The 12,603-nt window shown below is 36.4% G+C and overlaps 1 protein-coding gene across 1 annotated transcript in view; it reads right to left on the reverse strand.

Annotated features, from left to right (window-relative positions):
- SLC17A6 (solute carrier family 17 (vesicular glutamate transporter), member 6) overlaps window positions 1-12,603 on the reverse strand; it is a 39,072-nt gene that overhangs the window by 18,542 nt on the left and 7,927 nt on the right. The window lies entirely within an intron of this gene.

The following is a 12,603-nucleotide window of genomic DNA, read 5'->3' on the forward strand; positions in this document are numbered from 1 at the left end:
TTCTCCAATAGAACATTAAGCTTTAAATTCTGAGACTGGTAGCCTCAGAGAAGTTCCAATTCTTGCAAAATGGTACATTCAATGTAACTATTAAATATTTGGGTTTCTAAAAGGGGCCATGATCATTATTCATCTGCTACCAGAATTCGCAAAACGATTTTATGAAGGGCAAGTCCAGCAGACCTGTAGAATGTGGGGCATATTCCCAGACGCCAGTCAGGCAAACGCTGTTTTCACTGCTCTAGGTGTTTGCAGATTGCAAAGGGTAGAAACAGGAAGGGTAAAGAGCACAACAGTTTGGGTCTTAAAGGTGGGCCGTTGGGGGGACTGGCAAACTCGTGTTAACATCTACCTCATTGTAATAATAAAACTGAGACTGTTAAAAGCCTAATGATAAAGAGAACAACTTGATAGTACATGATGGTTCGAAAGTATGTATAGCATTTCTGCATGAGCCCATTCAGTCCTGAGGAAGAATACCTTATAGCTGTAACCCAGGAGCCAACTAAATGAGACTTCCCTGGAATGATTATTAAAAATGCAAATTTCTCACTTCAGAAGTTCCAAATCAAAATAAGCTGGGAGTAAATCCTGGAAGTCTGTGTTTTAATAAGCAGTCCAAGTAATATTTTTGCATGATAAAGATTTGTTTAAAAAACACTTTATCTAATAAATGTGTCTTCTTTTCAAAAAATTATTTTAAAGGCACAATATGTGAAGTTTATTTTTATGAATATAATTTTCTTTTTTTAAAGATGTATTGTTTTTTATTTATGCATACAACAACTGGTATGTAGGCCAGTGGTAAAGGGAGTAAAAGGAGTCACCAGAGACAGAGTGGGGAGCAGAACAGGCAGATCAACTGAAATATACTAATGAGGGGAGCAGCAGGCAATATAGGAGATGTCTGCTATGCCCACATGTGGGTTAGTTTCCTGACCAGGGATTGAACTCATGCTGCAGTGGTTGGTGATAGCTTGATGGCAGTAAATTTTAACCCCTGCATTCCCAGGAAGGACTGTTTTCTGTGAATATACTTTTCAGCCATCACTTTCCCTTTTTTCATAGGGATTTAAATTATTGTTTTATCTAAATAAAGCAGAAGAGAGATGAATTTGACCAATCATTTAGTTTAAGGGATCTAATCCTCTATACATGATTGATATATTGGGCTAGATAATTCTTTGTTGTGGGAGTGGGGAGCTTTTCTAGTCATTGTACAATGTCTAACAGTACTGCTAAGTTAGACTTAAGCAGTAGCACATAACCAGCCTAAGCAATAGTATACGGTCCCAAATTTTAACACCAGAAAAATGTCTCTAGCAATTTTCAGCTATCCTCTAGGGTACAAATAGAATAAAGTCATTCATAACCTATTTATGAAGGGACCCTTATAATCAGAAATAACTTTAATGAGTGTTTATTCAACTTGCTAGATACCAGGCTAATACTTCACGTGACTTTAGCTCCAAAATTACCTAGCAAAACATTATCATGGATATTATTAATATAACCATTTCATAGATGAAGAAACTAATCCTGAGAAGTGAACTCACTTATAAAAGATGCTATGTACTTCTGTAGGAATGGGTAAGGAATTGTTAAGCAGTTCTAAATTGAGGAACCCTGTGACCATTCTTATCTGTCTGATTACAAAGCCAGTAGGCATGGCACCTGATTATGCACATTATTTTGTAGTTCATATATTTCAGGATTCTAATTGTAAATTTAAGTAATAATCTTCACAAACTTATGTGTAACCACATTACTATTCCTGAAATAAAATGCCAATAGATCACTCTCAATGTTTACTTTCCACTCTTGCCCTGAAATGATGTTTCTAATTATATAATCTTGTGATATTTATAAATGCTTCCAACTTTTATACGCTTTAATACTATTCACCATCCTTTAAAAAAAAATTACTTGTGCCAACTGTATTACAAGAATGCAGTGACTTTTTTCTTACTGCTTAATGGTTAAATACATTACACTTTTCAGAACTTTATCTTCTTTTTAAATCTTATATATTATCCATGTCAGTATCCAAGTAGCTAAAGTGATTGATTATCAAAATAGAATACTTGCCCTTTATGGGAAATATTTACACTTTTCCTTGCCAAAATTGAGACAGACATTTCATTCAACATCCATTTATGCATTCACCATTCAGGTCCTTTGTGGGACTATATCTGAGCTAAGGAAGAAAAAGAGACTAAAATGTGTAGAGCACTTACTATATGTTCTCTACTGATGTTATTCATTTAATCTTCACAAAAACTCTACAAATTATACTTTCTTCATTTTACAAATAGAAAAATGGAGACAGGACAACTGCAAGAAAATAGCAAACAGTGGAACTGAATTTGAATCCAGATCTTTCTGTGCACTTTCACCTCTATGATTCTGCTAGTTACCAGAAAACAATAAGGGTGGCCTTTGCTATAATGTAAGGGATAAAGAGAGAGACACAAAGCCCAGAGATAATTGACACTAAATGTTACAACTGAAGTACAAATGGAAAACAAAGGAGAGAAAAATCCATTCCAGCTGGTGTCAAGAAACAAGTATTTCATAGGAGCACTTTCAAGATGGACCTTGGAGGATGAAATATAGAACGGATGAAATTCCAAAAGGAAGAAATTGATCTGCAAAGTTTCAAAAAAGGAAGACATTACACTATAAATCAGAAGCTAGGACCATGTTAAAAATGGGTAGATAGTGTGACAAGTGAGTAGCTGAGGTAAGAACATCAAGAGACAGATGAAGAAAGCTTTGAGGAAGTATAGATGGGACGAGCAGGGGATGAGAGATGTCCGCATGTCCATGACCTCTAAGAGACAAGCTTTGGGGTGATCATAGAGAAGCGCTTTGGGGTGATCATAGAGGTTAACCTGTGATATGCCCATAAAGTGAAGTAAATATGAAAACGCCTATAATTTAGAAGCCAGGGAGAGAGAAGGTAGTCAGGACTCATGTGAGTTGAGGCAAGATAGTGGCAAATATTGGGTCCAGATTATTTTGCAGGAGTCTGATGTTTTCACCTAATGACTAGCAGATTTCTTGATTTCTCCAGGTTTCTGATTATTTGTGTATAAAAGGGAAGTACTACTGTGCAGTGGTCAAGAGCATGAATTCTATGGTAAAATGTCTGGATTCAAATTTCATTTCCATCACTGTTTGAGTGACTTTGAGCTTTATTCAACTTTCTACCTATGCTTCATTCCTTATCTACAAGACTCAGGATATTAACATACCTTACTAGTTAATAAAGCATTAATTTGTAAAGCATCCAGAACAACCATCATATCCTAAGCATTTAAAGTTATTAAGACACGGACAATGATGATGTTAATACTCTGTATGTTCATAAAATTACTGGGAAGCTAAATAAAATAATACACCAAAAAAACTGGCGTATAAAAGTAAATTCATAAATACAAGTAAGTCAAATACAAATAATAATAGTCAGTCGCTATTGAATTGCTAGTCTATGCCAGTCATTGTTCTAGAGTCTCATTTTTAAATAATTTTAAAAAGCTTCTACTGGGCCCTCTCTGGTGGCGTAACTGGTTAGGACGCAGCACTGCAAGCTAGCTGTACCTGCTTCGGTGTGAGTTGGATCCCTACCCCGAAGGTGATCCACAAGACGTGGCAGACCTCTCCTGACCCGCCCCCCGACCCCCAATGCTCCCCTCAGCCTTTGGTGGTCGGCCTGTCTTGCTCCCCATTCTGGATCTGGTGAAGTCTCTCACCACCCCTGCATCTCTGGCTTGTACCAGAGTTCTGTATGCATAAATATATGTATTTTAAAAAGCTACTACTGCTGTCTTTATTTCATAAACAAAAATGCTTAGTCCATGTTAGTTTCAATAGGTGCTAAGGTTACACGGCAATTAAGTGGAGAACTATGATTCACTCAATCTGACTGTAGACCCCGGATACTTAACTATTAAGTACTACTGTATTTTAACAGCAGCAGAACTAATACTGTCACCAACAACACCAGTTACAGAAGCTAAAGTAACAAAATCTTTCGAAGTTAAAAACATTACTAAAAGATGGCAGCAGCTGTGTGCAGTGGAAGCAAGAAAACATTCAACCCTATCCCGCTATATTTGTAGTAAATAATGAAGAAGCTCATGTCAGGGAGAGTTTTGCCATTTTTATGCAAAGTCTAGGTTGCAAAAAGGAAATGGTAGAACCTGGAAAGGAAAAGAAGTTCTGGAATGTGAAACAGTTGAGTACAGTGCTTTATAGACTTTATCATGCATGACAACCATTTTAGTGGTCCTGTTAAAATATAGATGCCAGCGCAGAACTTCCTATTCAATAGGTTTGTGCAGGTGCTGAGAATGTGCATTTCAAACAAGTTCTCAGGTGAAGCTGCTGTTGCTTTCCTGGTCTGAGAGCCATTGGCTTCTGTAATGTACATTATACTAGATATTTTTTTGAGCTATCATAGAAAACAAGAAAAAGAGTTCTGGGGCAATGAAGAAAGGAAAGTTTAGAAAGAACAGAACTAGATAAGCTGAAAAGGGAACTTAGGTTTTATTAGAGAGCGAACAGTAGGATGGAATAGAAACACTTGTTAAAAGGCACAATATCTTTTAAACAACACAAATGGGACTTCGGTCACCTGATCAAGACCCAGAATGAAATTCTCTGATTTGATTTCAATTGAAAACCTCACTAACCAAACTGAGCATCTGCCATATATTTCGTATGGATATATAAAAGCATCATGCCAGAATGTTAGTTTACAAGTTATTTAGTTACACTGTATGAATACAAATTTGAATGTTAGTTTCTTATTAGGGTGATCTTGGTCAGGTTGTTATTCCTTAAATGTTCTAAGGATCACTTTCTCTAATAAGTTTTCATACTTTAAATCATACCTCAAATTATAAAGATTAAGTAAACCAGTTAAGAAAGGGGATGGTGCCTGGTTCATAAATATGGTATATAGGGCCCTCCCTGGTGGTGCGAAGGGTTAAAGTGCAGCACTATGAAGCTATCAAAACCACTACAGCATGAGTTTGATCCACGGCCAGGGGAGTGACCTATATGGCGTGGCAGAACTCTCCTGACCCACCCACTGCTGACTTCAGTACATCTGCCTGTTCTGCTCCCCACTCTGTCGCTGGTGAATCCTCTCACCCCCTGTACCTCTGATCTGTATCCCAGTTCTGTATGTATAAATAAATCTTTTAAAAAATGGTTTATAAATATCAGATAAACTCATAAAGATAATATAAAATTATAGAAACATTTCCTAACACTCAATATAGAGTTATTATTCTTTGCACTTCCAGATTTTTTTTTTTCCCCTCTGATTAAGTAACGTTCTCTATGTGACCGGGGATCAGACAAGTTCCATGTTGTCCTGAAATAGAGCATAAAGACATAGAGTAGGAATGTTCCCATTCTGAATGCATGCAGAATTCAGTCTCTTAATCTGTACCTTATAGTTCATCTAAAATATCTAATTGGATTTTTTAATTTATAGTCTCTAAATTGACTATACCCTATCTGACTATCTACCAACCCTTAATCTGGATATTTACCTACCCTTAATCTACCTACCCTTAATCTCAATATAATCACACACACACACACACACACGCACACACCTTTCTTTTCTTTTTATTTGTACTCTCAGATATTCCTAAGTGCCCTATGTCATTTCTTACAAGGCTTAACCCAAGACATTATGTGTTCCTCCACCTTCCTGCATTATTTGTGTCTCTTGGAAACAGGTTGTAGTCTTTGTCTCACTTTTTCAAAGCCCATGATATTAGCAGAATTTTTTTTGTATATTTTGTATATGGCATGCTCTTAAAAAATGCATGTCCAGTTATTTTATATAAAGACTCTAAATAGAGGGTAATCAGTACTTCCCTTCCTGAGATTTATGTTAGCGATTTTTTTTTTTCTTTTTTGAACTTTCTTTATTCTATTTCTATTCAACTGACCATTTACTGATTTTGAGCTTCTAATGGAACAAACTGCTGTACTGGGTATCCTAACAATCTTCAGAAGCTGAATTACTCATATAAAACAATAAAATGGCAATGATGGAACAGAACTCAGAGGATTCCTGTGGATCAATCTGAACTTGAAACACTGGCCAACTACTGGCCCATACTCATAAGTCTTCCAAGTAACACCGTAGAGTCTTCTACAATCAACTACCATTTTTCACTTTCTGCTCATCACAGCATCTTCATAAACTGCTAAAATCACAGTCTCTTATGCTCTGCATTCAAACTAAATTAGGTGGTAATAGTTCACATATAGAATACTATCCTCTTAAAGATGCACATCATTTACAAATATTTAATATTGCTGCATATATTGTATTATGTTTTACAACAGTTTTCACTTGTGTTTGTCCCGATGCTATAATAATGAATAAATATAAGCATTGAATATTTTTGATAGCTCATAAACAGTAGGAAGTAGAACATATACCAAGAAACATTTAATATTCTTGTGAATTTTGCTATCTCTAGCACTGGTTTCAGCTTTGACACATACTTGCATTTCACAGCACTACAGCCCTAATATCTACCTCAATTGGTTTTCCATAGATTATTTGATCCAAAGATTTGACTAAAAATCAGAATCATGCAAATATGTCTTTTAAATTATTCCAAATCATGCTTTTCCTATGAATGCACATGGACACTAAATCACAGTAGGAGAAATATGTTTATTTTAGCACATTATTTGAAATCACAGATGCATACATCACATATATTATATAACCCAATTCTTCCTCTTCCCTGCTAGTGATCTCTGGGAAAATAACTACTATTTTGTATTCATTTCTCTCATCAAAACAAGGTAGGAATGCTTGTCTGAAAGTATCACCATCACAAAGAAGATGATATGTATAAAAAGTTTAGTGATTCATGCATTGATTCTATTTAATTCTAATTTCATCTGCTTCCTGAAATGGAGAAATAACGTAATCTCAAAAACAATTTATGAATCATGTCCTCTCTCCAACCCAATATAAGTGTACTATTTAGGGAGATGTGGACATTTTATATGTGAATGATCCACTTTACATTGATTGAAAAGTTCTTCCAATATTTACTCACCCCTCTGCATTGTACATATTTAGAGATCTTTTCCTATTTCTACCAACTTCTATGTTTCACATTTTAACCTGAAAGCCAGATTCCTAGGCTTTTATAACTTTAGGAAAGACAATAACTGTCTTCATCAGATAAATGAAGTGATCATGTTACTGCTTGATGGCAGGAGGCCTACAGAGAACATTTGTGCCATTTTTCACTCTTGCAATTATTTAGCCTTAAATTTTATTCAAGTGCACTTTCAGAAGTTTTCATAAACTAAATTTTAAGTTTTATAACACATCAGATAAACTATAGATTACCGAGGACATTTTAATGAATAGGCAATGAAAGAATAGAAATATAAGACCCTTGGATAACATTAACTGACTATACATATATAAAATCAATCTGGCTTTTCATTAATGTTTTGGGTTTTTGGGTTTTGTTTTGTAATCGATAATTAAGAATCATTTAAAGTCTGAACATAATTTCCTTCAAGAAAATGTGAATAATATATAAGAAAATAAATACACATTACATTGAAAACATTTTCTATAAATAAATAATTTCCCAAAACAAGTGTATGTTCATTTTCACTGAATTGTAAAAATAGGTTCTTTATAATATCAGATGGTGTTTATCTGAGTTTACATATAATATCAAATTGTGTGTTTATGTCTGTATTATACATAAAAATATGCCATCCATGAAAATTCAAGCAAATTATACACATTTTTTTCAGCAATGAACTAAACTTAAAAACAGCTTTTGCTGAACAAATAAAAAAAACTAGTTATTAATTAGATAAATATTACTAGGCTTGCAGTTCTAAAAATGTAGTGGAATTTTAAACAAAATGGTATTTCTTTCTGTTTAAAGTCCTCTTCCTCATAATTAGGTATCAAAACGCTACCTTAAGCACTATATCTCGTGTCAGTAGAAGTCATAGATGGGGCATCAGTAACTGGGCAGAGAAATGTTTTTAAAGCAAAGTAATGTGCAAATTTAACATGAAAAATCTTAACTTCTCTATGCCATAAAAACAGGGTTAGAAGCTGATGAGTGCTATCAGTTTCTCTAAGAACATTATTATAATGACTGTGAAATAAAATAAGGGCCATTTGCTTATTAAGATAGCTTTTCAAAATGACAAACCACTTGAAAGCTACTTAAAATTGTTGTTTTCCTCATGATTTCCTCTTCAGCAAATGACATACTAAAAATGAATTCAATTAGCTTACTTTTGAGTTAAAATGTAATTTCTCCTTGTCTTTCTTCATCTTGGTTTACATTCACTCACTCACACTCACACACACTAACGTACACACTTTGTTTTATAGTGTGAAGTCTTTACATATAATGACTTTAAGAACACTGGAATGTGTGTGTGTGTGTGTGTGTGTGTGTGTGTGTGTGTGTTAGGAGGCTATGCATTCCAACCAAATTGTCAAAATTAGATGCACATAGTATTCCTGATGTAGAAATGTTTGGAAAAGCAAATGTAGTTGCTGAAAATTTGCATCACACTCTGCCTGATGATTAACATTTAACATAGCCCAGAGGAATTAGTTGAGCAATTTCCAGTCATATTCTTTTCAGTGACACATAGCCACAAACACTCTCTATGCAAGCTTGTCCCACAAGGACTTGCCGAGAAGTGACAGGAATACCTGGCAGCTTATTTCTGCAGATATTTATTTTCCCTGAATCAATCAATCAATTTCCATTTAAGCAGTGACCTGTCACTTACCCAGAAACTTGTGTCCCTCACCCCGGGTGTGGCACTAATCCTCTGCTACAGGGATGGTAGGAATAGACTTTCAGGCTGTTTAATCTATTTAATCTAATGAAACCAGGGCTGTGGTGCCTCCCTTTGTCACATCTGATGCCCCACTTCCATATTAAAAAAAGAATACATGAGCACAAGCCAGCCTTCTGGGTCCCTTGGTACATCATTAAGTTGTAAAAATGACTTCATCACTCATGACAGAGAAATTAGACAGCCCCAACAGTAGCATATGGCAGCAGGAGAATCATTCTACCAGCTGCCCACCTGACTCTCTTCCCTCACAATCATGTCTCCCCCCACCCCCACCCCCCACCCCCAGCCAGGAGGCTGCCTCTGAGAGACTGAGGTTGTAGAATGTGGCAGCCACAGGGGAAGCCAGAACTAGTAACAGGCATGAGGATAGCAGAGCAAGGAGAGAAAAGCTCCAGTCAGCAAACCACGTGCAAGCCCTTAGGGGCTCCTCCCCCTATTCATCTATTCATTTTGTAGAAAGGGTATTTCTTTTGTCAGTAAAAAGAGGGCCTTTTCTGCATTGCCCCAGATACCTAACCTATAAAGTTCACAATGGGAAGGCTGCCGAGATGTTTGATAAGCATCTAGATGAAAGAGTAAGAGACAGTCACCTCTGGCCCTAGAATACTGCATAACTATAAACCATTTTTCCATCATAGCAGGATGGTGATCTTTTTCAGGTGTTATTTTTCTGGTCTGTATTATTTTCTCATTTAAAAGGAATTGGGAAGAGCTAAGGAACCCTGTTGGAAATGGATGTTGCAAAGGATAGATAAGTAGAGAAGAAAAAAGGAGGCTCAATAGAGATAGATAGGTGACTCATAGATAAATAGGTAGATAGATTAATAGAATGTGTGTTTGCTGATGAGATTTAAGAATTCATTTACAATGCTAATTCCAATAAAGGAAGCACATCTTCATTTTTTATTTCTGTGAAGGTAAAAGAATAGCACCAGTAAAATACTCCTTTTGGGTTTAAATTATGAAAATGCTGGGTTTAAAATATCTTTTCTGTCTTTCTGAAAATCATTCTCACAGGAAGATTTTTCATTATCTGTCAAACCAGAGTATTTACCTAAAGAATATCAAATTTCATTTCTATAAATGAAAGTGAACATTAATGAAACAGTTTTAAATCCATGCATTTGTTCATTTTATGTGTAAATTAACCTTTTTTATATCAATAATATGAATAAACTTGTGTCAATCAAATTCCCAAGGGGGGATTTGCAAATCAACAGTCTAAACAACCTTAGTCAAACTCAAAGGTCTAAACAACCCTAGTCAAACTCAAACCCCTTCAATCTTCTAGGCCACTAATCTAAGAAAGGGGTAGGGAGAAAACATGCTAAGTACTATATTTTCTTCTATGAATATGACACTATTTGTTTAAGGCATTATTGACTTTTGCTATGTGCAGAGCAAAGTGTAGTATCATTGATGTTCTAGCCAAATAGTTTGGGACCTTGTACACACACATATACACAGTATGTTTTTCTTGCCACAAAAACCTAAGGGTCCCTTGGGACAGCTAAAGGTTTCACTTTCTAATCCCTGGATTTCTGTACTGGCTCTGGGGCATGATAGATTGTAGTTACTCACTTGGAGAACAGATGGCTTAGACTGCTGCTGGAAGTGAACTTTGCCATGAAGCATATACCATCAGGCAGAGTTCTTAAATTTCAATATAGTCAGCTGATGGTCATGCATTTCTAGACATCTAAGTCTTAGTCACCATCTCCTTGGGACCGTGGGCAAAGATCCACTTCCCTGATTCTCTGCTTCTATTTTCTAGTCAGTAAAATAAGAGAATTGGATTAGATGAGCACTGGCCAGCTCTAATATGGATTTTTTTTTAAGATTTATTTTATTTATGCATATAGAACTAGGGTACAGGCCAGAGATCAGGTGTGGTGGGAGGATTCACCAAAGACAAAGTGGAGGTCAGAACAGGCAGGCTGACAAAGTACTCTGCTGATTGGGCTAGTGGGCAAGACAGGAGAGGTCTGCTGTGTCATGTGGATCATCTTTGGGGTAGGGGTCAAAAGGGCACTGAAGCTGCTTTGGCCAACTTGCAGTGCTGGACCCAAGCCCATTGTGCCACCAGGGAGGTTCCTTACTATGGATTATTTCTGTTAAAAGGAGTTTATGCTACAGGTACATGCAACCCCCAGGTGCTTATTCAAATAAAAGTCTTTATTTCTTGACTTTAGCAAAATTCAAGAACATCCAGAAAAGCCGAAAAAGACAAAATACACTGAGGGAAACCGTTTAACCTACACAGTTAGGCTTTAGTATCTATATCCTCATCACTATCCTATGCTGCCTTTTTAAAAGCCCAAATCATTGATGTGATGTTCATTTAATTTACTCAGCAAACATGTCTCCTGGGTCAGGCGCTCTTTGCAATGTTAGGGCTTTAGCAGTATAAAGTACATGAACTAGATCACCTACACTCATAGAGTATAGATTTTATTGGAGAAAGATGAAGATTAGCAAACAAATATGGAAAAGCAATATTTTGTATTTGGATGACAGCTGGCAATAAGTGTTACATAAAAACTTAAAGCATGGCTGGGAATTCAGGAGCTTGGGAGCAAGGTGGGGAAATTTGTAAATAGCATTTAAATAATATTGCCAAGTACATTGATAAAGGTAAGAATATTTTTTGTGGATACAAAGTCATATTTTAAAAACCTAATGTTGACCAAACTACTTTTGGTGGATCTGACCTTCTTCTTCTTCTTCTTTTTTTTTTAAGATTTATTTATTTATTCATACAGAACTGGGGTACAGGCCAGAGATGCGGAGGGTGAGAGGATTCACCAGAGACAGAGTGGGGAGCAGAAAGGGCAGATCGACGAAGTACACTGCTGAGGGGAACAGTCCTCGGGTCAGGAGAGGTCAGGCCATGTAGATCTCTTCTGGGGCAGGAGGGGATCGAACTCATGGGGAAGTGGCTTAAGCTTCTTAGTGCAGTGCTTTAACCCCCTGTGCCACAAGGGAGGGCCCAGATCTGACCTTTGTTAGCTATGCCCTTTGCAAAAGTTATATTGTTTCTCTCATTAAACATTTGCTGGGGTTCCTCGACACTCTTTAAAAAATAAAAATGGTCCTTATCAATTTCACATTTGTAAATCCTATGGATTGTGATAAACCCTAAGTGCTGCATTGTACAAAGACAGAATTAATTTTCCCTGAAAACCTTTTATTCACTACCTGAATATGTCCTCATCTAAAAATATTACAGATTATGTGAGGGGTCCTTTGATTCCCTACCCTCAAACCCTCCTTGGAGGTGACTAAATTCTCCTGGCCAGAATGTGTAATACCTCTTTAAAGAAAGACAAAGGAAAAAGTGATGTAAGCACTCCCTTCTGGGAAGGAGTTTCTTTTCCACAAGCCTCCCCCCAAATTTCCTCTCAAGGATAAGGAAAGCATGAAAACTCAGAATTTGACCAGAAATGGGATCAAGTGTGGAATTAGCAATCTACATAAGGGTGGAGTTGATTTTGCTTTATTCATAAAATGGAGAAATCAAATCATTGCTATTTGTTTTTCATTGAGAAAACTGCCCAGGTTGTAATTAGAAGCCCTTTTCTCTTGAGGAATAGTCTCCACACACCTCAGTTCCTCCCCTCACTTCCAACAATAGCAGTGATAGCAAATACTTTCCAAAATGTGATTTTTTTTACAACCAGAGGGAGAGGAATC

Source organism: Condylura cristata, unplaced genomic scaffold (genome assembly GCF_000260355.1).
Source record: "Condylura cristata isolate star-nosed mole 26May11 unplaced genomic scaffold, ConCri1.0 scaffold00015, whole genome shotgun sequence".
NCBI classification, from domain to species: domain Eukaryota; kingdom Metazoa; phylum Chordata; class Mammalia; order Eulipotyphla; family Talpidae; genus Condylura; species Condylura cristata.